Source organism: Pan paniscus, chromosome X (assembly GCF_029289425.2).
Source record: "Pan paniscus chromosome X, NHGRI_mPanPan1-v2.0_pri, whole genome shotgun sequence".
Lineage (NCBI taxonomy): Eukaryota > Metazoa > Chordata > Mammalia > Primates > Hominidae > Pan > Pan paniscus.
The window spans coordinates 8,235,252-8,262,463 of NC_073272.2; the positions used below are offsets into that span (position 1 = coordinate 8,235,252).

Genomic DNA, 27,212 nt, shown 5'->3' on the forward strand with positions numbered 1-27,212 from the left:
TGCTGCCAAAGTGGGAACCCAGGCAGAGGAGGCGCCGAGAGCAAGTGAGGGCTCTGAGGACTACCAGCACGCTGTCACCTCTCACTCTCATAGCAAGACAGAATACACTCACTCCCTCAAGCCATTTTATAAGGGTCATGGTCCCATCCGTGACACTCCACCCTCATCACCTAAGGCTCCACCCCTTAATACTATCACATGACCAATTAAATTTCAACATGTGAATTTGGAGGGACACATGAAGACCCTCGTACATTTGCTACCTCCATTTACTAGGTACAAAAAGAGAATTACAAGGTTAAATAAATTGCCTAAGATTACACAGCTCACATGTAGGAAAGACAATTGAATGCCAGATCTGTCTTACTCTACATTGCATGGCCTCTTCTCTACATATTAAGCCTCTAACCTCTCAAGCACAGAGCAAAGGAAATATCTCCCACAGCAACTGCTAAATCAAAACATGAAAAGTTCGCTTTGTAGATGTGCAATAAAATATACGGCAGCAGGTTGTTTACCAGAAATGAATATCGAATTTTATACATTTTGTATCACTTATAGTTTCATGGCTTTTTAAAAATGCAGCAGTAGCGTTTCTTAAAAAATGCGTTCCTTTGCAAACCTTGCATAATATTTTATTCCCCAACACATAATTGCATACCAATCAGTTTTATTTTTTATTCTTCAACAGGCAATATTTATTTAAAATATCTCTGATTTGGGTCTTCAAAAAACAAGCTACATCTTGAATAGGAGAATCAGAATTGATGTTGTTAAAGACTGGCTATGCTATTTGGAATTGCCATGGGAGACTGGTACTGGTTCAAAGGTTATATGTCAAAACCACTTCAGAAATTTATAAACTTCAGGAATAGTATATATTTATGGAAAAATCAGCATGATTAATAGTTGTTTTAATCTATGTGATGTTATAAAAGTACACGTAACATACACTACATTGCAATATATATAGATGACAAAGCAATATATGCTAGGGGAAGTTTTTGTAAGTATATAAGCTAATATATTTTATGAAATATAAAATAATATTGCTATAATTTTTATATTAAATATTGTATTTATATATTTTTATATTATAATTTAATATATTAATATATAAAATATATTATATATTAAAACTTGTGATATATATTACAACTTGTGATATATATTAAAACTTATTTTTTAATCCATACAGTGTCATAAAAGTGTATCTAAAGCATGCTGTTTGTAGTACATATAAATATATATAAATATAAGTATATATAAAAATGAGTACATATATACATATATACAGTTACTATATATGGTATAAATATATACTGTGTAAGTAAATATATATGCATACAGTAACTATATATGTATATATAGCAATGCATTGCTTAACAATGGGACTACATTCTGAGAAATGGGTCATTAGATTTCATCATTGTGCACATCACAATGTCCTTACATAAACCCAGAAGGTGTAGTTACTACACACCTAGACTGTATGGTACAGCCTACTGCTCCTAGACTGCAAACCTTCACAGCATATTACTGTACTGAATATTGTAGGCAATTGTAACACAATGGTATTTATGTATCTAAACATATCTAAACCCAGAAAAAGTATAGTGAAAACATGATATTATAACCTTATGGGGCCACGATCATCTATACAGTCTATTGTTGACTGAAATATTATATGTTGCATGACTGTATATTTATATTTACATGTATATAGACATAAAACAAAGAGTACATTTTAGATTTATTTTTATGACATAGGAATTTAAACTGTTGATGAAGAGAGTCAAACTCTGTAAAATATTTGAAGAGATTTACTCTGAGCCACATACGAGTGACATGGCCTGTGACACAGCCTTCAGGAGGACCTGAGAACATGTGACCAAGACTGTCGGGGCACATCTTGGTTTTACGTTTCAGGGAGACATGAGATATCAATCAAGTACATTTAAGATATACATTCCTTTGGTCCAGAAAGGTGAGACAACTCAAAGTTGTAGGGGTGGGGGATGGGAGGGGTGGAGGCCTTCCAGGTTATAGGTAGATTTAAAAGTTTTATTATCAATAGAAAGGAAGGAACGTCTGGGTTAGGATAACAGATTGTGGAGAACAAAGTTTCATTATGCAGATGAAGCCTCCAGGTAGCAGGCTTCAGAGAGAATAGACGGTAAATGTTTCTTGTCGGACTTAAGGTCTCTTGATGTTAAATGCTGGTTGGCTTTTCCTGAATTCCACAAGGGAGGAAGGCATAATGAGGTATGTCCGACCCCCCACTTCCGGTCATTTAACTGGAACCAGTCTTTCAGGTTAAATTTTGGAGTGCTCTGGCCCAGCGGAGGAAGTTCATGCCATGGTTGGGGAGAGGGGGCTTAATTTTGATGTAAACCACAATTGTTCACAATTGTTTTTAACAAGTGAATTTCGGGTAACACATGAAGACCCTAGTACATTTGCTACCTCCATTTTCTAGGCACAAAAGGAGAATTACAAAGGTTAAACAAATTGCCTAAAATTACACAGCTCATATGTAGGAAAGACAATTGAATACCAGATCACACATATCAGGTATTCAATTTTAATCCACAATATGCATACAATATATAAATATATATAATATAAATATGTATTTGTATCTAAATAGATATTTTATATTATATATATACGTATATGTGTGTGTATAGACATATATGTATATATATATACATATGTGTGTGTATACACATATATATGTGTGTATATATATATATATATATTTCACACATGTAAGACATTCTTATCAGAACTCGTATTGATTATGAGAACCATGATCCCTGGATGTTACTCTATGTCCAGTTATTTAATTAATTTTCAAGAGCTATATTTTTCCGTTCTGTGATCGCACAGTGTGTGTGTGTGTGTGTGTTTGTGGGCGCACGTGCACTATTTCTCTGGAACCCTTTCAGCGGTTTTCCCACAAGATTCAGAGTTACACAGAGTTGGGGCCGTGGGATGTTCATTGCACAATAATGTCGCCCCTCTAAGGCATAGCCAGCAGTTTTGCAGCTATTGTGTGCAATGAACACACCAAAACCTGCAGAAAAGCCTTTTAACCCGAAACAACTGTTATTTGGATTAGAAACAAAAAGAGAAAATCCTGTCTATGAACACTTTAACACTAAGATTATCATCCGGAAGAAAACTGAAGAGCTGAATTCACATTTAATGTATTTTCCGGTATAATTTATATATAATAAGAACATTTTAATGTGTATGAAACTTTTCTTTTTATTCTTTTCCTTCTTTTTTTTTTTTTTTCAGTAGCTTTTGCCCCTTTCAAGTGGAGTCCTGCCTTTGACCACATTGCGGGAGCTCAATCTCTTCACTGAATTGACAGATCAAAAGACCTAGGAATTTTTTCCAGAAATCCTGGCATTGTTAACTACACTCCGGCCTGCCATGTTTGTCTGTGAAAGTACAGGAAACTGCTTTGAGGAGATGCAAAAGGAGATAAATGTGAGTGACACCGTTAACATTTAAAATAAAGGGAAATGCCAGTAGAGACCAGGAATGGAAATGATTGTCTTTTTCTCTGCTGGTTAAATGAAGAACCCTGTCCACGCTCCTTCTGTGATTTAAATGTAATTTCTCTTTTATTTAATCTTTGGAGGGATTTTCGTTTGTCTACATGGAAAGCATAAGTTCTCTCTTCAGTTTTCAGGGCTGTAGATAGACTTAGGAGTGGCAATAAATGATTGCAAATAGATTCTTAGTGGGTAAAGTCTTATTAGCGCAATGGCTCAGAAGTGCTGAAAACAAAGATTTTTAAAATTCAAACAGGCCGAAGTGGAGAAAAATATACTTAATCAAATTCACAATGTCTAAGTAGTACATAATAATGCTATATTTTTAGAGAACAAAGGCACTATCTTTTTAAAAGGAAAGTTAAAACTTTTGCTCTGAACACATATATAAATACTGAAAATAACTGTCATTTAATCTAAACCTTGGTTAACATAGCCCCGACATTTTCCTGCATCACGAACCCAAAGCCCTTCAGTGAAAACGCTACATTGTTTTGTTTTGTTTCTCTTGGTGCATTGAAACATGCTTTGCAGTTTTCCCTGAACATGTTCTTCTGTCAGATTTGCCCTGAAGTGTTCAACCAACTCATTTCATGCTAACCCAGCGTTTCCTGTTTGGATAAGTATTAGAAGAAACTAACACAAGTGCTCAATTTAGCATGCAAAAAATCACCTTGGTAATTTGAGCCTGAGATGGCAAGAACAAAGCAGTTGCCTGGCTGAATTTATTACATTTAAACTCATTTTTTATATTACTTTACATTTTTCTTTAAGACTAGAGAACATAGGTTGTACAATTCTGATTCTTTAGAAAATGTTGACACTTCTTGCATGCCTAGGACATCGTTAATTTTTCAAAAATGTAATATCTTAAAAAGATTGTGGATGGAAAATTCAGTGTATATCTCATGACGCATCCTTATGAATCGTATTGTTCAAAATGTAACATCTCTACTTCTGAAACCACCTTTGCAAAATTATAACTGAGGAAATTTTGACACTAAAAGAAATCACACCTAACCGACTCCATCTTGCTTCTAACCTGTAAGCTGCCCTTGTTTATTCCTGGGCATACGCCAAACTAACTTTGGGAAGGAATTCAGTTCATGGTTTGATTCTGAAACAAAATTGACAATAGCCCTTTCCCAAAAAGACCCCCCTTCTTGTCTGGGGACCAGTCTACCTTTGTAGAACTAACAAATTAGCTGTGAGATTAGAAATTACAGTTTAGGGATCATGCAGCCTCTGGCTCTAAGAGTCTGAACCTCCCCAAATTGCTCCTGGGAATAACATCACTGTTGTAAAACCTAAGATCAGTGCTCTGCTCCCCAAATGCTCAGGGAGACTGATTTGAGTAATAATAGAACTCCGGTCTCCCACATAGCCAGCTCTGCATGAATTACTCTTTCTCCATTGCATTTCCACTGTCTTGATAGATCGGCTCTGTCTAGGCAGTGGGCAAGGCGAACCCATTGCATAGCTGAACTTCTTTATTTATTATTATTTGACAGTTTGATCTCTTCAATTTCCAAACTTAAATTACTTATAGACAAAATTTTTCCTGAAGCTTTGTCAGTCATACTTGATAGGGTTTGATGCTATATTGTTTGGTTCCACATGTTTTCAAATGGGCAAACTTTCTTATTCTATAATTTTCTTATCTAGAATATAGCATCTTCCTTGAACCTTTAATTATAAATTGTTCATCTAAATTCTATATAGTCAGACAATAAAATTGCTACCCCAAAGCAGACATTTCTTAGAAATACAGAAAGAATTAAACATAAAAGAAAAAAAGACATATTAGACTTTGTCAAAGGTAAATTGTTTACTTATCAAAGCTTACTGTTAGTAAACAGTTATAAACAGTTTATTATAAAAAGTTATAAAAATAAGCCAAAGACTGACAGGAAAATAGCTGCAATACATATCTATGATAAAAGATTTCCATGTAGAAGATTTAAGAAACTAAAACATCAATAATAAAAAGAAAAGCAATCCACTGAAAAATGAGAAAATTTTAGTAAAGAAAATAGAGAAATGGCCAATAAATACAAAAAAGATGCTCAACATGATTAGTCATCAGAGTATACAAATTAAAACCATGAAAACATCACTTCCCACCAACTGCAAGAATTGAAATTTTAAAAAATGGTAGTTGCATAAATTGGTACTTTCCCATATTGCTGATGGAAACCAGCATTTTCTTATAAAACCACACATACTGACTCTATAGTCTATACTTCCATGCTTAGTATTGACCCAAGATAAATAATATTTTTATGTCCACAAAAATACTTCAGCAAGAATATTCATAAAAACTTTATTTCTAATAACCAAAGACTGTAAATAATGCAGAGGCCATCAACAGAAGAATGGTGGTATACTCATACAATGGAATATTACTCAGCACTGAAAATGAGCAAACCACTGATGTATGGAACAATATAGAAGGTGAAATATGGTCCTACTGGGTGCATATGAACTTCAAGGAAAAGAGTCTAATCTATGGTGATGAAAATGAGAAAACTTGATGCCTATATTGGGTGGTGGAGATACACTGGAAGTAACCATAAGGGAACTTTCTTATGGTCATGGAAATGTTCTACATTTTATTTAAAATGCTGGTTACATGAGAGTAAGCATTTATCAAAATGCATCAAATTGTACACTTAAGATTTGTGCATTTCATAGCATGTAAATTTTAATATATTTAGACACAAAAAATGTGAAATGTGAGGAAAACATATAAAATAAACTTCTTATATAAAATAAAAACGTTTCTCAAATGCATGAAAGCTAATTATCTCATTGAAGTTATTAACTATCTATTTTAAGAATAAAGGACAAAAATCTACTTATGTTTTGTTTCAAAATCTCTTAGGTAATTAAAGGGCTAAAAAATCAAGAACAAAACAAGATATTCATTATCATCATTATTATTTGACATCATTTTGCCATTTTATCCCAAAACAAAATTTTTCTCCAACCAGGCCAGGCCTAGTGGCTCAAACCTGTAATCCCAGCATTTTGAGAAGCTGAGGCAGGAGGATCGCCTGAGCCCAGGAGTTTAAGACCAGCCTGAGACCCCATCTCTACCAAAAAAAAAAAAAAAAAAAAACCCCCATCTATAAATCTATTATGATTAAAAAAACATGATTGACAGTGATGAAGCTGACTAACTTGTTTATTCAAAACCAGGAATACAAATTTATCTAGAAATTTCCCTCCAGACCAAAAAAACAAATGCAGTTTTCCCATTGAAGAGTGATGATTATTTTTGTTTCAGGATATCAGTGAGTCATGCACACTATAAAAGAAGTATTATCAGAGTAGTTTTAGGTTGTAGATGTAAAATATGGAGTTATCATTTAACCTGTGTTCCCTTGGACTGAATCGTGGGACTGATGGAGAAAGACTGCAAAGATTCCCTTTATGGAATCAGCATAAGCATGTTCCCCTGTTCAGGATTATCTACAACTTATTTCTTCTGCACCAAAAAGGATAGCTTTTTCAGCTTCAGTTGGGAGAAAAGGGTCCAGTGATGCTAAGAAGAAAAAGCAATAACAATGAGCCCCTGCACCCTCTTGACTTACATAATCCACCAAAAACAAACTCAGCCGAAGGTACAGAGAGTAAGTGGAGGCAACCTTGAATAAGGAGGCTTCCAGGATTCAGGAGGATTAACATACCAGCACTCAGATCTTCTTTGAGTTCTATGCTACTTCTAAGCTGGTTAGAAATGGTTTGCAAATTCTGTCATTTCCTTGGTCTACACAGTTACAGAACAAATTATGTTTTATATATGTAAAAAGTGTGCACCTCTTTCTTTTTCTCTATATCTCTGTTCTTTTCCCCTTTGGAGAGGGGAGATTTTGGCCTGGAAACAAATTAAAGATACAAAGTCTAAATGGATTATTTCTTTGAAGTTCAGTTAAGCCTGAGAAAGCACTTTTTTCCACTCTAAAAATTCAAGATACAGGTATAATACAAACACATTGCACTGGAAGTTAGAGAATAAAAATTGGGGGTTTTGTTTGCTTTTATGTTTTTTAACTCTATTTGCTATTGGGTAAGTTCTTGACTCTGCAGACACTCATGATAATAAGTCTCACTGTATTTACTGAGAATCATGTTGCAAACATTCTGAAAATTTTTTTCTTTTTTTCTTTTCTTTTTGTTTTTGAGATGGAGTCTCGCTCTGTCGCCCAGGCTGGAGTGCAGTGGCGCGATCTCTGCTCACTGCAAGTTCCGCCTCCTGTGTTTACGCCATTCTCCTGCCTCAGCCTCCCGAGTAGCTGGGACTACAGGCGCCTGCCACCATACAATTTTTTGTATTTTTAGTGAGACGGGGTTTCACCGTGTTAGCCAGGATGGTCTCCATCTCCTGACCTGGTGATCCGCCCGCCTAGGCCTCCCAAAGTGCTGGGATTACAGGCGTGAGCCAGCGCGCCCGGCCTGAAAATATTTTTACATATATGGATGTGAAAGTATATTGTGGAGAGCTGAAGTTTTGGTATTAGATAGATAGATAGATAGATGATTGATAGGATGGAGAGATAGATACATGATTGATAGATAGAGATATTAGATGATAGATGAATGATAGAGATAGGTGATAGAGAGATAGAGATACATGATTGATAGATGATAGAGATAAATGATTGATAGAAACAGATGATAAGTAGATAGAGATAGATATTGATAGATATAGGTGATAGATAGCTAATAGATGATACATAGATAATAGATGATAGATATAGATGACTGATATAAATGATAAGTAATAGATTATACAGATAGATAGATGATAGATAGATAGATAGATAGATAGATAGATAGATAGATAGTGAAGGGGATTAGAATATGCTACCCCAAATGTGCCATTTTGGCATAAGGATTATTTTTTAGGTGAATGTACCTGAGAAGCAACAGATAGGGAAAGAAATCTCTGCTCTCCCTCTTAAAATCATGACATAAATTTCACTTTTTAAAGTTGATGTAAATTTCTATTTGTAAAGGGTTCCCCTTTCCCATAAGTGGTTTAGTAAGGTGTAATAAACCTTACTAAACGATTCTTAACTACCATATATTTCCTAATCACCTTCCCACAATTTATTGTCCCAAGAAGCCCAAATCCCCTCCCCACCTCTTTTTTTTTTTTTTTGTCTTGTCATTTCTTCACAATTCATCACCTCTTGTGAAAGTGGTCGATAAGCCCTGGGGTCTAACTGCCTCTTTCAGTTTTTGGCCTCTTTTCTGTGGGGGCCTCACGCACATAAAAAATTAACATTAATAAAGAAACATATGCCTTTTTAAATCTATATTTTGTCTATTTAGATCACAGGCCCCAGTCACAGAACCAACGAGATAGAAGAAAAGTTTTTTGCCTTCCTTAACATTAGTATGTAGATAGATAGATAGATAGATAGATAGATAGATAGATAGATAGATAGATAGATAAATGGATAGGCAGAAAAGGTAGAAACAAAAAAGGATGGATAGATATAAGGATGGATGGATGGATGGATGGATGGATGGATGGATGGATGGATGGTTAGGCAGATAGATACGTAGAGAAAGGTGATATGTAAAAAGATTCCAAGTTCTGTCTTCACCAGAGTGTTATTTAGAGGACTAAATAAGATAATCTATATCAATATCTATTATTGTCTGCTTTATAAATTTTATTATTATTTTTCATATTCTCCTACATTATTATTTCTGAATGAACATTTCCACTTATTGAAGCACTTCCTTTTTTAAGCAATAAATTGTGTGTAGTGAATGCAGTAAAAAAGCACTGGGAAGAGAACACATTTTTAAAGCTTTGAATTCCCCATAACTCTTATCAATAAAGTTGCCTTCTTTGGGGTCTTCAGTCCACTCTGCTTCCTACGGAGTTTAGATTCCAATGGCTATTGTCTTTAAGAATACTCTCAGTTCAACTAATCAGCCATCTCCAAGAACCCTCATTGCAAGCACTGCTGGGGTAAAAACAGGCACTAAACTTATCTGTCATTACTGCCATCAATATAAAATCCAACAGGAATGAGTCCTTGGAGCTGGCGATGATGGCTCACGCCTGTAATCCCAACACTTTGGGAGGCTGAGGCAGGCAGATCTCTTGAGCTTACGAGTTCAAGACCAGTCTTGGCAAGACCCTGTCTCTACAAAAAAATACAAAAATTAGCCAGGCATGGTGGTGCATACCTGTAGTCCCAGCTACTAGGGAGGCTGAGGTGGGAGGATCACATGAGCCCAGGAGATCAAAGTTGCAGCAAGTTATGATCACACCACTGCACTCTAGCCTGGGTGACAGAGTGAGACCCTGTCAAAAAAAAAAAAAAAAAAAATGGGGGTGGGGTGGGGAGGGAAATGAGTCCTTGGAGCAGATGTTAAGATATCTGGGCTATAGCCTGTAGTTCTCTTTTGGGCCCACCATTGACTAGCAATTACTTTGGGAAAATCTCTTTACATTGTTTGTATCTCAGTCTTCTCTATACCAAATCTTGTTACCTTGCCCCCACTGCTAATGGAGACAGAATAAACCTCGTGAGATTAAATTACAGCATGTTATGTTTTCTAAAAGCAAGAGAGATAAACATCGGCCTGGAGATATATAGTGGCTCCCTATTCTTGGCTACCTGACTATGTTCTATCCCAGGATACCATTATGCACCAACTCTGGTAATCCCATCTCTTCTGCCATGCATGGCAGAAAGACATTTACGGGATGGGGCTCCTGGGAAACAGGCCAGTCAACTCTCCTATCAAGATGCAGATGAAGAAGGCCTGGTTGCTGTCAGCAACTGCCTGTGGCTATGATGACGTTGATGCTATAAAAGGCAATGTGAGGGGACAGCTGAGTTATTGAAGCAAGCTTTTCTGAGTTCTGCCCTACACCTGAATTTAGTGGTTTAAGTAGCGCTGTCTGTGCTTTACAGCCTATCACCTCTCCACTCATGTTTATTATTAAAGTATCTTCACTTATTGGCCAGGCATGGTGGCTCACACCTGTAATTCCAGCACTTTGAGAGGCCCAGGCAGGCAGATCACTTAAGGTCAGGAGTTTGAGACTAACCTGGCCAACACGGTGAAACCCGTCTCTACTAAAAATACAAAAATTAGGCAGGCGTGGTGGTGCATGCCTGTAGTCCCAGCTACTCAGGAGGCTGAAGCAGGAGAATTGCTTGAACCCAGGAGGCAGATGTTGCAGTGAGCCAAGATCGTGCCACTGCACTCCAGCCTGGGTGACAGAGAGAGACTCTAACTCAAAAAAATAAAAATAAAGTATCTTCACTTATTAATCATCTGCTGCAGGACTGGAACTGAAGAGTAAAAGCTATGCACAAAGCACAGCCTCTCCTCTGTGAGATCTTACAATATTTTCTTTCTAAGTTTGTTTGTTGAAACTGCAAATTGATCGTCAAAAAGTCACTCCTTTGTAATTCAAATATCTCTCCAAAGAGGTGAATTATTTTTCTTCTTTATTCAACTGAAAATGTACATGTTATTTTGTGTCCAATATAGTTAACTGTCAAAAACCTAAGGTGATTTTCCAAGTATCTTTTCTGAAAATGTTTTGATTTGTGTGCTTACTTTTTCTTTCATCTCAAGATGGACCCACAAAGAATAAGATTTCAAAGTGTTAATCTGTATAAATATCTGTGGTATATTCTTAATGAAATAAACAAATTCCAAGTATAGGATAATCCCATCCTTTAAAAATATGTATCAAGTATAGAGGTATAAACTTGTTATGTGCAAGTATATAAGTATCCAGTTATATAACTTTGTTCTTAATTGCATAGAAACCACTGTGCTGCAAGATTATCTGGCAATGAAATTGGGGACTTTAAACAAATCACTTGATTCTTTTTTTCCATAGAAGTGAATCTAACATTTGGAATAGCTTCCACCAAATTCTTATGCTGTATCCCAAAACACATTTAAAAAGTACTCAGAGAATGCAATTACTTTTTTTCTCTACAAACAGAATATAATTAACGAGATAAATGTAATGCCAGATTAATGAATCCCAACAATTTTTTATTCACCTGCGTCTTTAGAGAATCATTGCTTCTGTGCCTCTACGTTATAACTAGAAATGAACAACAGTTACATAATTGTCTCTTGTTCTGTTTATCTGTTTTTTACATTGCCAGTCTCTGAGATCTTCTCTAAAATCACCCACCAAAAACCTTCAACAGAGAAATGAGTGCTCATTAGAAATATATTGACTGCTTAGCTCTGATCATGATGCATTCAACTCTACAGATGTTCCAAATTCCATAGAGTAGATATTATGGATTAGTCAGAAGGGGCCTGCCATTTTTGTAAATAAATATAATTTTTGTGAGTAATCTAATTTGAGAACATTTGTGCAGCAAGCTTACTAAAATAAAGCATGTTCCATAATTAATTGACTTAGATGAAGAAGTAGAAACTGTCATGCCCATCATTCCCCCTCCCTTAACAAATGCTTTATAAAGTCAATCCTCTAAAAATCACTGCAAAAAAAGTTTCTATTAATATTTACAATTGGTCACATTTGCAAATATATTCTCTCTTTCATTTGGATTTACAGATTTATCGTTTATTTATTTATTTTGGCCTGTCACCCAGGCCATCATGAGTTACCACACTCTCAGTCTTTGGGGCTCAAGTGATCTTCCTGCCTCAGCTCCCTGAGTAGCTGGGACCACAGATGCATGACACTATGTCTGGCCAACTTTTGAATTTTTTTGTAGAGATGGGGTCCCACCATGTTGCCCAGGCTGGTCTCGTACTCCTGGACTCAAGCAATCCTCCTACCTCCACCTCCCAGAGAGCTGGGATTAGACATGAGCCACTGTGCCTGGCCCCCTTTGTTTTAAATAGCATTAGTTTATTTCTTGGTGGATATGAAGACTAATCAAATGGTTTTCATTTATTCTGCAATTAGAATTCAAAACACATTGCTTGTCTAACCAGTGGTTCTCAACCTAGAGCACATCAGAATTACCTGAGGAGCTTTTAAACATATGGCTGGGGTCATTCCCACATTTTGGAATGCTATCACTGATGTTTCAGTTTGACTTGTTTGTTGACAAGGTTGTTTTCCTCTCTCAATAATATGGACATTCACCCTGAAAACATCACTACATAGCTTGCATCTGCTTGCTTTCTTACTTAACTAGCCATTCAGTAATTTAGTTTTCTGCTTCATTTTTCTGACGGTTACTTCATTAAGCAATGTATGCTCAGCTATTGGAAAATTATTGACAAATACAACATAGGGAGCCCCAGAGGGTCTCACTGAACCTTTCATGTGGGAGGCAGTTTGAACCTGCAGAGAGAGGTTTAATCTAAACCATGCTCTGCCTATATTAGCATGTGTGCCCTTGATTATTTTCCAAATTAGAAGCATGTGTGACAACTGGGTTATAGGATGATGAAGGTATAAAGGGAAGGGTGGATTAGTCAGGGGTTTCCAGAGAGGTAGAACCAATAGGATGGATGGATGGAGATGGAGAGAGAGAGACAGAGAGAGAAAGAATGATAGATGATAGATAGATAGATAGATAGATAGATAGATAGATAGATAGATACATACATACATACATACATACATAGGCCAGGTGCAGTGGCTCATGCCTGTAATCCCAGCACTTTGGGAGGCCAAGGTGGGTGGATCACAAGGTCAGGAGATTGAGATCATCCTGGCTAACACGGTGAAACCCCGTCTCTACTAAAAATACAAAAAATTAGTTGGGCGTGGTGGCGGGTGCCTGTAGTCCCAGCTACTCGGGAGGCTGAGGTAGGAGAATGGAGTGAACCCGGGAGGCAGAGCTTACAGTGAGCCAAGATCGCACCACAGCACTCCAGACTGGGCGACAAAGCGAGACTCCGTCTAAAACAAACAAACAAACAAAAAAACAAAGATAGATAAGATACATTAAATAGATAGATGAGATGGCTAGAGATAAACAGATGTGATAGATAGATGAAGTAGATGAGAGAAAGATAGATATATGAGAGATGAGGTACATAGATGAAATAGATTAGATAGATTAGAGAGATAGATAAATGAGATAGATAAGTAGAGATTAGATCAGTACATAAATAGATAGATTAGACACATTAAATAGAGAGATGAGATAGATAGGGATAGAGAGATGAGAGAGCTGAAATAGATGAGAGCGAGACAGAGATATGAGAGATGAGGTACATAGATGAAATAGACTAGATAGGATAGATAGATGAGATAGGTAGATTGATAAGATGGATTAGATAAATTAGATAGACGATAGATGAAATAGAGATAGATGAGACAGATAAGACAGATTAGATAGATAGATAGATAAGATAGGTAGGTACGTATGTAGTTAGATAGATGATAGATAGGATAGATAGAGGAGATAGAGAGATATATGTAGAGAGATGAGATAGGTAGATTGACAAGGTAGATGAGACAGATAAATGATAGATGAAATAGATAAGATAGATTAGATACATGAGAGAGATGAGATACATAGATGAAATAGACAAGATAGCTACATAGATACATGAGATAGATAGATAGATAGATAGATAGATAGATAGATAGATACATAGACAGATAAATAGATAGGCAGAGGTAGAGATGTAGAAGGGGATTTATTATGGGAATGGGTTCACATGATTAAGGAGGCTGACAAGTCTCATGAGAGGCCTTTTCCAACCTGTAGACCCACAGGAACCTACAGTGTGGCTCAGTTCAAGTCTGAAAGCCTCAGAGCAAAGCAAGCTAATGGTGTAATTCTCAGTCCCAGACTGAAGGCCTGAGAGACCGGTGGGGCATTAATGCAAGTCCTGGGGTTAAAAAGCTGGAGAACCTGGAGTTCTGAGGTCCAAAGGCAGAATCATAAGGGTGTCCCAGCTCTGGAAGTGAGAAGAATTCACCTGTCTTCTCACTGTTTTCCATTCAGGGCCGCAGCCAATTGGACAGTGGCCACCCACACTGAGGGAGAATTTCCACCACTCAGTCCACCAACTCCTATGCCAATCTCCTCTGGAAACACCCTCACAGACACACCCGAAAACAATGCTTAACCAGCCATGTAGGTGTCTCTTAATTCAGTCGACACCTAAAATTAACCATCACAAAGGACTTTGGCTTGTTCTGTTATTTCATTAAATTCACTTAAATAGAATTGTGCCTCTGCAAAAGAAATTAATAAACATTCAGTTAGAAAGCACCAATTACTATTTCAAGGTTAACCGTATATTCACGCATGAAATATTGGCAAAACAGGATGAGTGTCTTCTGCAATTCCATTATTTTAATTGTCAGAGGAATACAATATCAGCATAGAAAGTTTAAAACAAAACAAACAAATTCAGATTACTTAAATAATAAACAAAATGTGGTGTATGTACACAATGGAATATAATACAGCCTTAAAAGGGGAATGAAATTCTGATACATACTACAACATGGATGAACCTAGAGGACATCACACCATGTGAACTAAGCATCATGCCAAGTTAAACAAGCCAGACACAAAAGGACAAATATTGTATGATTCCACTTGCATGTGGTACCCAGAATAGTCAAGTTCATAGAAACAAAAAGTAGATTCGTGGTTACCAAGGGCTGGGGAAGTGGGAAAGGAGTGATGAGGAGTTATTGCTGAATAGTTATGGAGTTTCACTTTGGGGAAAAGAAAAAAGCTCTGGAAGTGAATGGGAGTACCAATTGCACAAGGGGAATGTACTTAATGCCACTGAACCATGCACTTTTAAAAGGTTAAAATGAGCCAGGCTCTCACCTGTAGTCGCAACCATTCAGGAGGCTGAGGCAGGAAGATCTCTTGAGGCCAGGAGTTCAAGACTGCAGTGAGCCACGATTGTGCCACTGCACTCCAGTCTGGGTGATAGAGAGAGATCCAGTCTCTAAAATAAGTAAATAAATAGGTTAAAATGATAAAGTTTATGTTATGTATATTTTACCACAACTTCTAAAAGATTACCAGAGTAGACATCAGTCATCATATATGATAATTTCTTAAAGGATGGGTGGAATTCAATACACAAAAGAAAAGTGAGGTGCCGTGAAGGTGCAGAAGATCAGAATATGACACCCAAAATATGCCACTGTGATGTAAGGATTATTTTGAGAAAAGGCAGACACACAATGAGGCTCTCTGCCCTTTGCCAGCTGCCTAAAAGCAAAACAAATTTTGCCTTGCTTCCCTTCTTCCCGACCAGGGGCAAGATGGCACCAAAAAGAATCTAATAAACACACCTTACCAAATAACCCTCATCAACCATCAGCATCCCCTTTATATTCACCTTCCCACCATTTACAGCCCCTAAAAAGTCCAAAAACCCTTGTCCTTTGTTGTGTCACTTGCCTACAAGTGTATCATTCTTTGAATGGTATAAAAGCCTTCAAGTCTAGGTGCTTCTTGGGGGATGAGGAGGGATCTTTTCTTTGTGAAGCACCCCCCAACACCACCAACCAACAATGTAACATAAAGCTTAGCATCAAGTAAAATATCTATGATTTTCTCCTGTTAATTTGTCTTTTGCCAGTTTGTGTTGCAAGCTCATCCACACAACCCAAGAAAGTAGAGGAAATTTTTTCTCCCATGCAAAGAGGAAGAAATCCTACTAGAGGGTCCTTCACTAGTAAAAAATTCTACTAGAGGATTCCAAGCAGTGCACCACACTCAGACCTGTGGCTGGGTGCATCCTTCTACAGCAGCAGTTCCCAACCTTTATGCCACCAGAGACTGGTTTTGTGGAAGACAATTTTTCCATGGACTGCAGTGGGGATACAGGGGCATGATTTCAGGATGATTCAAGCGCATTATATTTATTGTACACTTTATTTATATTATTATTACATTGTAATATATAATGAAATACAACTTATCATCATGTATAATCAGTGGGAGCCCTAAGCTTGCTTTCCTGCAAATAGACGGTCCCATCTGGGGGTGATGGGAGAAAGTGACAGATCATCAGGCATTAGACTCTCATAAGGAGCACACAACCTAGATCCCTCGGATGTGCAGTTCACAACAGGGTTCGCACTCCTATGAGACTCTAATGGCATCACTGATCTGACAGGAGACAGAGGTCAGGTGGTAATGTGAGTGACGGGGAGCGGCTGTAAATGCACAGGAAACTTCCCTCACTAGCCCGCCACTCATCTCCTGCTGTGCAGCCCGGTTCCTAACAGGCCACTGACCCGTCAGTGGCTGGGGCTTGGGCATCCCTGCTTTAGAGCACAGGATGGATTGCAACAGAGTAACAAGAAACATGGTTGGAAACACAATTTAATGGCAGCCTATGAAGTTGGCACTTTCTTTTATAACCTTGTAGCAACAGTGGAGAAGCACCTATCATCATAATCCATATTATTTTCCACGGTTGAGCCCTGTTTCACAATGTCACTGTTAATTTTCGACGAAGCTCCTTTAAAGCAAGAAACTTGGGTGGGATTTCCTGCAATCCTGGCTGGATTACCCAGAAAATGCACTTCCCACCCTAACCCCCTCAAAAAACAAGTTGAATTCTTAAAATACTTTTAGTAACTCAAAACAAGGACCAACCAAGGAGAGATGCCCTAAAGAAAGAATGGCCTGTCTGTTTCCACATTCCTGAATGGGGGAGTCATCTTTTTGTCACCCTCATAGAAAGAATTGTTCTGAAATGCCAACAGCCTCTGGTAGCATTTGGGAAGCAAGGATGCCCCAAGCAGTGTGAGAAGGGCTGTGTTGAGAGAATTTTCCAAAATAAGACTTGTCTCTCTGCCAGGGTAGAAAAAGCCTCTGCAGCCCGAGGTAGGACACTTAGTGTCTCCCTTTTGCTTCCTTAATCTATAAACCATGGCCCATGGCTGTCAGGTAGCTCCAAAGAAATGCTGAGGAGATTAATGAGATTGTATCTGTGGAATCCTTGGGGGATCTGGGAAAATGTACTGCATACAAAATTAGCTGCATTTTGACATTAGCCTGTATGCTAATACCGCTCACATCAACTAGATTATTTAGCAATGACAGAAAATGTAACTCCTTCTCCTGGTTCTTTATCATTTCATCAAATGAAAATGACCTTTGCAAATAAATAATGTATCGGTTTCTTTGGCTGCCGTTGTTTTCATCATGGTCCATTTATTGCCAGGATCTCCATGACCAAGGTTCCAAGACAACCCTCTGAGGATGAATAGCATCAAGGAACAAGCTCTGGCCGAGGTCCCAGAAATCCTCGTTTCTCCGAGAAGAAATGTCCCTTAAATGTCTAAAGGTATGACCAGCCTAATGCTGTCTTCCTGCCACACCCTCTAAACTGTGCTGAAATTAGTGGTAGTGACTAATCTACTCAGTTTTAAACACAGCAGAGACCTCAAGGCAAGAGCTACCCTCGATGAAGGCACCTGTGCTCACAGGTATATATATTGAACACACTTCTAAGCAAGACAGTGCATGTAGAGTTTGTTCTCTAAAAACACTGACAGATGAGCATGGCTCAGGGAATTGGAAGATCTGAAAAAGAGCACATCACTCCAAGGCTTTACGGTAAAGCTGCTAGAATCATCTTCTTAGAAGATTTAGATTAGGAAATGTCACTCCCCCCACTTCAAATCCCCACTGAGATTGCATTGCCTGTGAAATAAAACCCAAGGTATTTAGCATAGCACACAGGATCTTCCAGGGTCTGGTCTCTCACTTGCTGTTTAATCTTACCTCCCAGCGTGTGGTGTTATTGTGCCCTGTGCTCTGATCACACTTCTGTTTAATTCATGATTCTCTTGATAAATCACACACTCTCAGGCCCTTATACCCATCCTCCAGTCCCAAATGTCCTTCCACTCCACTCCTCTTCTATCTTCAAGTCCACTTATCCGTTAAAGTCCAGCTTTTAGTCCATCTGCTTTGGAAAATCTTTCTTGATCTCCCAGACAAAAGGAATCCCTCACTCAACAATGGTGCCTCCATCACCCGAAGCGTTTATCACTGGGTTTAGTACGAGAGTCATTGACAGTCTCTGAATTCAAAGTGACATTGGTGAGAAGTCTCAGCCCCCTCCTTCCTTGGACATTCGACAAAAGTTGCTTGAGTGGAATTGAGTATTTCTGACTGATGTTCTTAAAATGATGTAATTTTATGCTCAGACTATAGGGTGATGTATTTCCATCATCTGTTGGACAATTCGCTTTTAAGTCAGGGACTTAGATACATTTTATTTGTAAAGTTTCCTTATTTTCTCAAACCTAAGGCACAACCAGAGAAACTGGACGTTTTAAAAGCTAAATTTGGGCCAGGTGTGGTGGCTCACACCTGTGATCCCAGCACTTTGGGAGGCCAAGGCAAGTGGATCACTTGAAGTCAGGAGTTCAAGACCAGTCTGGCCAACATAGTGAAACCCTATCTCTACTAAAAATACAAAAATTAGCCGGGCGTGGTGGTGGGCACCTGTAATCTCAGCTACTCACAAGGTTGAAGCAGGACAATCACTTGAACCCGGGAGGTGGAGGCTGCAGTGAGCCGAGATAGTGCCACTGCACTCCAGCCTGGGCAATAGAGCAAGACCCTGTCCAAAAACAACAACAACAAAACAAACAAACAAAAACAAACAAATGAAAGCTGAATTTGGGAGCCTAGCACACTCTAAGCACAAAATGTTCTAATCACTCCCAATCTTCAGTCCACATTAATGATATAATCGTCCATATCATCTGACCAATTCAAGACAGACTCAGCTGCAGCTGGAAGCAGGTAACACCTCGAAACAGGGCAGTTGACTTTGACCCATGCATTAAACCACTGCTTGGCAATGCAGTGTAAACTATAAAACTGTAGCTAAGTTGAAGACCTTGCCACCCTTCCACTCCATTCCCAGAGTTAAATAGAGGTGAGTCTTGAAAGCAAGCCTCACTCACTCTTCATGGACTGCATTGCTGTGACCTCTCAGGACTCACATCCCCTAAGTTAGCCGCCTGTTCCCATCAGTCTGGACCCAGCAGAAATGGTTGGCGTCAAATGTTCAAGGAGCAACACTTTGGCAGTGTCATTATTATTAAGTGCAACTAAATGAACTATTAACACCATCTGTTCATTGTGGTGGATGTCAGACGTGCCGTTCCAAATAGTGCAGGAGCTGCTGACGCTGGATTTCGCAGAATAAAATCACCTTCTGCTCACTCGACCAAACAGTAGGAGCACATAACCGTGTGCCAAAGGTCTGGGGTTTTTCTGTGTGTTTGTTTCATTTATAATTATTTTTGATTATCCAATTTCCTCCGAAGCCAATAAGAAACACTGTGTACGTCCCAGTTTTCCTCCATAGCTGGAGGTTGTGACACACCCAAAGCCTCATTGTTGTAAATCTCTTCAAAGTACACAGCTCATCAATTGAAGACTGGGTTCCATGGAGAAAGGGGGGAAAAAGTGTGGAGCTGCACTGATCACGTATGTAAATTCCCTTTTGTGGAAATATCCCAACTGTGAGGAAGTATCACTGAGAATGTCAGGGACAAGAGAAAACATCCCCTTCGCCCTCTGAAGGTTCACTGAAAATCACTGACAAGAGGCAGATTAATAGGAAAAAAGGCACAAACATTTATTTCATAATATTTTTATGTGACACAGGAGCCTTCAGACTGAAGACCCAAAGATACAGGGCGAACTGTGCATTGTTATGCTTAGGTTCAAGCAGGTATGAACAAAATCCATGTAGAAATAGCATTGGAGGAAAAGGGCCTGATCTAAAGCAAATGGACTGAGGGTGGAAACCCAGCCAGGCCTGTCTGTGTAGATTCTTCTTGCCTCTCTCTCTGAGCAGCGCTCCTTCCTTCCGGGTGTGCTGCGAGACCCTCTCTGGAATGCGGGTCTTAGGATCTACAGTCAAACCAGGTAGATCAGAGGATTTCTTTACGGCCAGTTTTGACACTGAGAGGTGATGGAGGGTAAGTTAGAGTCCTATTTTAGATTTTATGTCTGGCTTTGGGGAAAAAGAGGCTCTGGTTTCTATGAACCACCTTGGGGAGGAAAATTTCTAGTTTTAATGAGGCCTGGAGGGAGAATGGGACTGACAGACAGGAGGGCAGGAGAAGGTGAGGAAGAAACTTTTCCTTCTGAGGCTTCTTCTGAGGCCTTCGTTTTGGGGTAGTGTTCTCTGAGCACAACATTAGCTAAAGAAAAGATTTAGGCTTTGTCCCTGTAGTAAATTCTGGTCCATGTGGGGCTGCACAAAGCCTTCATTGTGTCCAATTCACCGCAGCTTATGGGACCTTCCCTGCTGTGCTCTCAAAGTCAGGAAGCACTGCTTCTCCACTGTGTCCAGCTCACAGGGCCTGGGTGCCTCAGGCACAGCCAATATTCTGCTTTTACATCTGATCACCTATAGTCGCATCCTCAGACTGTCAATCTACAGCATGTGCAGCATTCAATGTTTCTTTCCTGGAGTCAGCATACTCGGGCTCTCTGGCTGGAGTTGACTCATTTCTAAACTGCTCTCCACATCCACAAAATAACTGCATGCCACCTATTGGTGCAGGGCTAGGGAACCAAAGGATGCAATGCCCTCAAGGAGCCACATTTTATTTTATTTTAATATTTATCTATTTATTTATTTTGTGTGTGTGTGTGACAGAATCTCACTCTGTCGCCCAGGCTGTAGTGCAGTGGCGTAATGTCAGCTCACTGCAACCTCTGCCTGCGAGGTTCAAGCAATTCTCTAGCCTCAGCCTCTGGAGCAGCTGGAATTACAGGCATGTGCCACCATGCCTGGCTAATTTTTGTATTTGTAGTAGAGACGGGTTTTTGCCATGTTGGCCAGAATGTCTCCAACTCCGGACCTCAAGTGATCTGCCCGCCTCGGTCTCCCAAAATGCTGGGATTGCAGGCATGAGCCACCACGCCCAGCCTATGAGCCAAATTCTAGTGGGAATTTTGGAAACAGTGCTTTGGAATATACAAATCATGAGAGCTTAAAGTCGGGCAATGATAAGGAGCTCCTCATCTCTCTAGGCAACAGGCAGTAAGATGAAGTGGTTCAATGATTTTGGCTAGAAGAACAAGGGTCCTGCACCTTCACCATGTTCATCTTGGGGATTCTGGGGAGCCATATACTGTGGAAGCAGCCCTCACAGGATCAGGACTCCAAAACTCAAGAAAGTCAAAAGCCCCACGCTACTAAGTCTTCCCTGGGTCCTTGCAATTCTGCATAAGAAACACCAAAAGGGGCGGGCACAGTGGCTCATGCCTGTAATCCCAGCACTTTAGGAGGCTGAGGCGGGTGGATCACTTGAGGCCAGGAGTTCCAGACCAGCCTGGCCAACATGGTGTGACCCTGTCTCTACTAAATACACAAAAATTACCTGGGCATGATGGCGTGCCCTGTGGCCCCAGCCACTCGGGAGGCTGAGGCAGGAGAATTGCTTGAACCCAGGAAGTGGAAGTTTCGGTGAGCCAAGATCGTGCCACTGCACTCCAGCTTGGGTGACAAAGCCAGACTGTCTCAAAAAAACAACAAAAAGAAACACCAAAAGGCTTAATGATGGGGGTCAGAAAACAATTCCTGGCTCCTCCTCCTCTGAGCCTGGAATCCTGTCTTTTCATCTTCACATCCCCCACAATTTGCACAATGGCAAGTCCATGGACATTCACAACTTAATGGAAAGGATCACTAATTATTTAACTTTGTTTTTTTCCATTTGAAGCACAGTGTCTAGAAACAAGATGCCATTTCCAAAACTTTACATTTATTTACAGATAGTCCTTGTCTTATGAGGGTTTGAGTTACAATTTTTGGACATTATGACGGTGCAACAGTGATATGCATTGAGTAGAACTCATACTTTGAGTAATCATACAATTTTTTTTCACTTTCAGTATAATACTGAAATAAATTTCATGAGATATTCAACACTTTATTATAAAATAGGCTTTGTGTTAGATGATTTAGCCCAAGCATAGGCTAATGTATGTGTTCTGAACATGTTTAAGGCAGGCTGGGCAAAGATATGATATTTGATAGGTGACATGTATTAAATACATTTTCAACTTACTATATTTATTATGGGCTTATCGGGATGTAACCCCATCGTAAGTGGAGGAACATCTATGTATCTCCCAGGAGAGGCCACAGTGAGCATTTTTCTGTTGGGATATACCTTTCTTTCTTGGCTGACACAACCAGGCCAGGGCATAGGGTGTGGTCTGGGAGCCCGGGAAGGGACTGTCGGGCACTGTGGATCCATAGATTGAAGCCGTCTCCAGATGGAAAAGTGAAGAGCACAGCTTAAGAGGGAACAGGTCCCATTTTAAACTAATAATGTTAACAACAGAGTCTCCAATGGTTTAGAATTATTATTATTATTATTACTACGAAGAAAGGGTCTTGCTCTGTCACCCAGGATCGAGTGCAATGATTTTACCTCACTGCAGTCTCAACCTCCTGTGCTCAAGTGATCCTCTCACCTAGCTTCTCGAGTACCTGGGACTCCAGGCGCACACCACCATACCCGGCTAATTTTTGTATTTTTTGAAGAAACAGGGTTTTACTATGCTGCCCAGGCTAGTCTCCAACTCCTTGATTCAAGTGATCATCTCGTCTCAGCCTCCCAAAGTGCTGGGATTACAGGTGTGAGCCATCATACCCAGCCTCAACTGATTTATTCATTTTACATGAACCATAGTATGTATTTATTACAGAAAATGCAAAAGTTTAGGTCATTCATCTAGATTCAACCATCAAGAAATAATCATTGGAAAATTGAGGTAGGGAGATAAATCAATAGCTAGATGATAGCTAGCTACATGGATAAATAGGTGATGAGTGGATAGATAGACAGCTAGAAAGGTAGATAACAAGGTATGACAGATACACACAAATGACGGAGGATACACATGTGTGTAAATGAAAGGATAGATGCATAGATAGATCAGTCTATATGTCTTTTGATGTATAGATAGATATGATAGATGATGATAAATGGAGATGATAGATGATATATAGATATGATAGATAGATACAATAGCTAGATGGAGATGATAGATATGATAGATACATAGATACGTAGATAAATGGAGATGATAGAATGATAGATAAATGGAGATGATTGATAGATGTGATAAATAGAGATGACAGATAAATGGAGATGATAGATGATTGATGATAGATAGATAGATATAGGTAGAGATATAGATGTATATATATAGATAAAGATGTGTCTTGTCTATTGGATATATTTTGTTGACTCATGTATTGCAAGTGATTCTTCAAACCAACCTTCATTTATTCCTCCTTTAACACATCATTGTCACCACTCAGAACTTATGTGTCCTAAATTGACTGCCTGTTCCAGTTAATCTAGACCCAATAGGATATGTATATATATTCTGCAGGAGATAGATATAGATATGTGTGTGTATGTGTGTGTATATATATATGTGTGTGTGTGTGTATATATATATATGTGTGTGTGTGTGCGTACATATTTTATAAGGACATACATCCTTATAAATCAAAATGTATATATACACATAAAATGTAAAGGAACATAAATATGTATACACACATATTTTTATAAAAATATTTTTTACCAAAAGGTAGTTCATATTGATCATGTTTTATTTTAATTTTATAAACTGACATCATTGACCCATATTATCTTTTCATTTAATGATAGATCATGATCATTTTTCCATCCCAATAAATATTTGTACATCATTTTGTGGCCCCCGCAGCATTCCAATGTGTGGCTATGCTTTTATTATTTAATCATCCATGCTCTGGATACTTCTTAGTTTTGCTAAATGGCCTTAATCTAATAAAATTGTGCACCTGATCTCACCCCCAAAATGGTGTCAAGTAACAGGTAAAGATTTTCTCCCTGAGAGAAAAAGATGCATAGAAGAAATGCAACATTCAGTAGTTAGACTAAGCTCAGACACTGTCAAGTCATGGCTAATGATACATGCCGGTATATTGCCTTACTCATGGAATGTATTCAATAAATGATGCCTTAATCAGTGAAACTATGTAATTGCAGATAACTAGACTTTTTTTTAAAAGGGATAAACAAGCAAACATTTGTAAGAGGCTGAATAAATAGCTCTCCTTCACAACATGAGTTTTGCATCAGTTGAGATAGACAGAGGACTCAGGACGAAGTGAGTTCAAAATGTTGGTATTATCACTGGTGAATTGAATACTGGAGGCCATGATTAGGTACGTAGCAGCCCTGGGGTTCCCTGGATAGAGATCCAGAAGTGGGCAGGCTTACCCTCAGAACTGCAAGAAGCACAGAACCACCCACTGCCCTATCTTGCATGGCTAATAGCAGATCTGAAGTGGGGTGTGGGAGAAGCCAGGCTGAGCTGCCAAAGGCAGGGAACCCAGGTGAGAGGCCAGGGGTAGGGACCAGGGAAATATCTTCCAACAGAAACCCAAGGCATGTCAGAGAAGGGCTCCCACGAAACTAGATCATGTTCTTGATTCTATCTAATATCTATTAATCACCAAAATAAAAGAAAGGCTTAGAGGTTCTTCCAAAATGATAAATACATACTTGTGAGCCTAAATGAATATGTTAGCTAAAAAAAAAAAAAAGGTCTCCAATTCGCTTCCATAGCTGTCTTCCCCATTTTTGAGAAGATGCTGATTATTTCAGTGGGAAGCATTATATGTAAGCTGGTGGAATGGCTCTGGGCTGAACTTACCCGGAATGGTAAATCATCATCTTACTTGTGAAGATAATGTGTCAGCAGAATTCATATCTGTGCTGATTATTTACTTTAATGCTGATAAAAAGTGAAATAAACTGCTTGAAGAAAAAATATTCATGGTAGACAGCAGCGTGCAGAGGCTGGGACTGACAGCTACAACGAATGGCTTGGTGGACCCCGATAGTAAATGCAATTACTATCCAACTCTGTAATTAGACACTCTGAAAAGAATAAATATGCATGTCGAAAGCAAAGTCCAGAAGCAGATAAACTGAGACGTGAACCATGTGCTGATGGGATTACACATGATCTTTGTTCCCTTCTTTACCAAGTCTCTGAATTTCTGAAATTTGCTTTTCCTTTAAATATATTTCTATGTATGTATGTATTTTTTTTTGAGACAAGGTCTTGCTCTGTTGCCCAGGCTGGAGTGCAGTGGCGCAATCACAGCTCACTGCAACCTCAAACTCCTGGGTCCAAGTGACCCCTGTGCCTCAGCCTTCTGAATAACTGAGAGTAGAGGAAGACACCACCATGCCTAGCTATTTTTTTAAAATTTTTGCAGAGCTGGAGTCTTGCTATGTTGTCCAGGCTGGTCTTGAACTTCTGGTCTCAAGTGATCCTCCCACTTCAGCCTCCCGAGTAGCTGGGACCACAGGCACAAACAACCATGCCCAGCTAATTTTTTAATTTTTTGTAGAGACAGGGTCTTGTCATGTTGCCCAGGCGTGTCTTGAACTCCTGGCCTCAAGTAATCCTTCTACCTTGGCCTCCCAAAGTGCTGGGACCATGGGCATGAGCCACTGTGCCTGGCCAGAATATATTAAATCTTATAATCAGAGGAAGTATATGTTACTTCCAGAAGAAGAGTGACTGATTCATCCTCACCTTCGGTAGGAGAGAATGCAAGTACTGTGCTATTGGCTCATTTTTAACCATTTTTAGGACTCCCATCTTGGCTTTAATATGCTTCCACCTTTGATGGCTAGCACCTGGGGCACTTTTTCAGAATGATACCCTTGGGTTGCTGGAGCGATTGTCCCTTTATGCACAGAGAGCTGTAAGTGTCTGGGATTTTGTATCTCCCTTTCACTAGTGGCTGGCAGCTATGGGGCATCAAAGCTTGCTGCTCTGGGTTGGAACAATACTGAGTGTATTGACAGGATGAGGCTCCTCTCTGCTGTCAGTACCCGATACCTGGCCTCACATCTATTCGTGGTTTCTTTTCCTTCTGTCCTCCTTCCTGCACTTCCTACCAGACTCCTCCTGGAAGCACTTTGTGGTAAACACCTGTGGTCCCTGCCCTCTTGTGCTCACAGCCTACATAATCCCCTCCCCTTCAGCAGGGACGAGACCTGTGACTTGTTTCTGGCCAACAGAACATGGCCACAGCAAAGAACTTTTGCAGATGTCAGTAAGGTTCCAAATTAGTTGACTTTGAGTTCTCTAAAAGGGGAATTATCTTCGGTGGATTTGACTTGATTAGGTGAGGAGCAGTAAAAGGCAGATATGGCCTTCCCTGAGGTCAAAGATTTTCTCTCTAATTAATTTACATTTTCACCAACAGCATAAAATCATTCCCTTTTCTCCACATCCTCACCAACATCTATTGTTTTTCGACTTTTTAGTAATAGCCATTCTGACTGATGTGAGATGGTATCTCATTGTGGTTTTAATTTGCATTTCTCTGATATGATTAGTGATGTTGAGCATTTTTTTTACATGTTTATTGGTCATTTGTATGTCTTCTTTTGACAAACGTCTTTTCATGTCTTCTGTCTACTTTTTAATGTTTTTTTTTCTTGTTGAGTTATTTGAGTTTCTTGTAGATTCTGGATATTAGCACTGTGTCAGATATATAGTTTTGCAAATATTTTCTCCCGCCTTGTAGGCTGTGTGGTCACCCTGTTGATTTTATGGAAAACAATATGGAGAT

The 27,212-nt window shown here is 39.1% G+C and overlaps 1 protein-coding gene across 1 annotated transcript in view; it reads right to left on the reverse strand.

Annotated features, from left to right (window-relative positions):
• Positions 1-27,212, reverse strand: part of LOC117978593 (variable charge X-linked-like) — a 433,542-nt gene that overhangs the window by 146,649 nt on the left and 259,681 nt on the right. Inside the window, exon 6 of the mRNA XM_055106424.2 lies at positions 15,365-15,488. The gene's annotated coding sequence lies outside the window, so the exon portion shown is untranslated. The remainder of the gene's footprint in view (positions 1-15,364; positions 15,489-27,212) is intronic.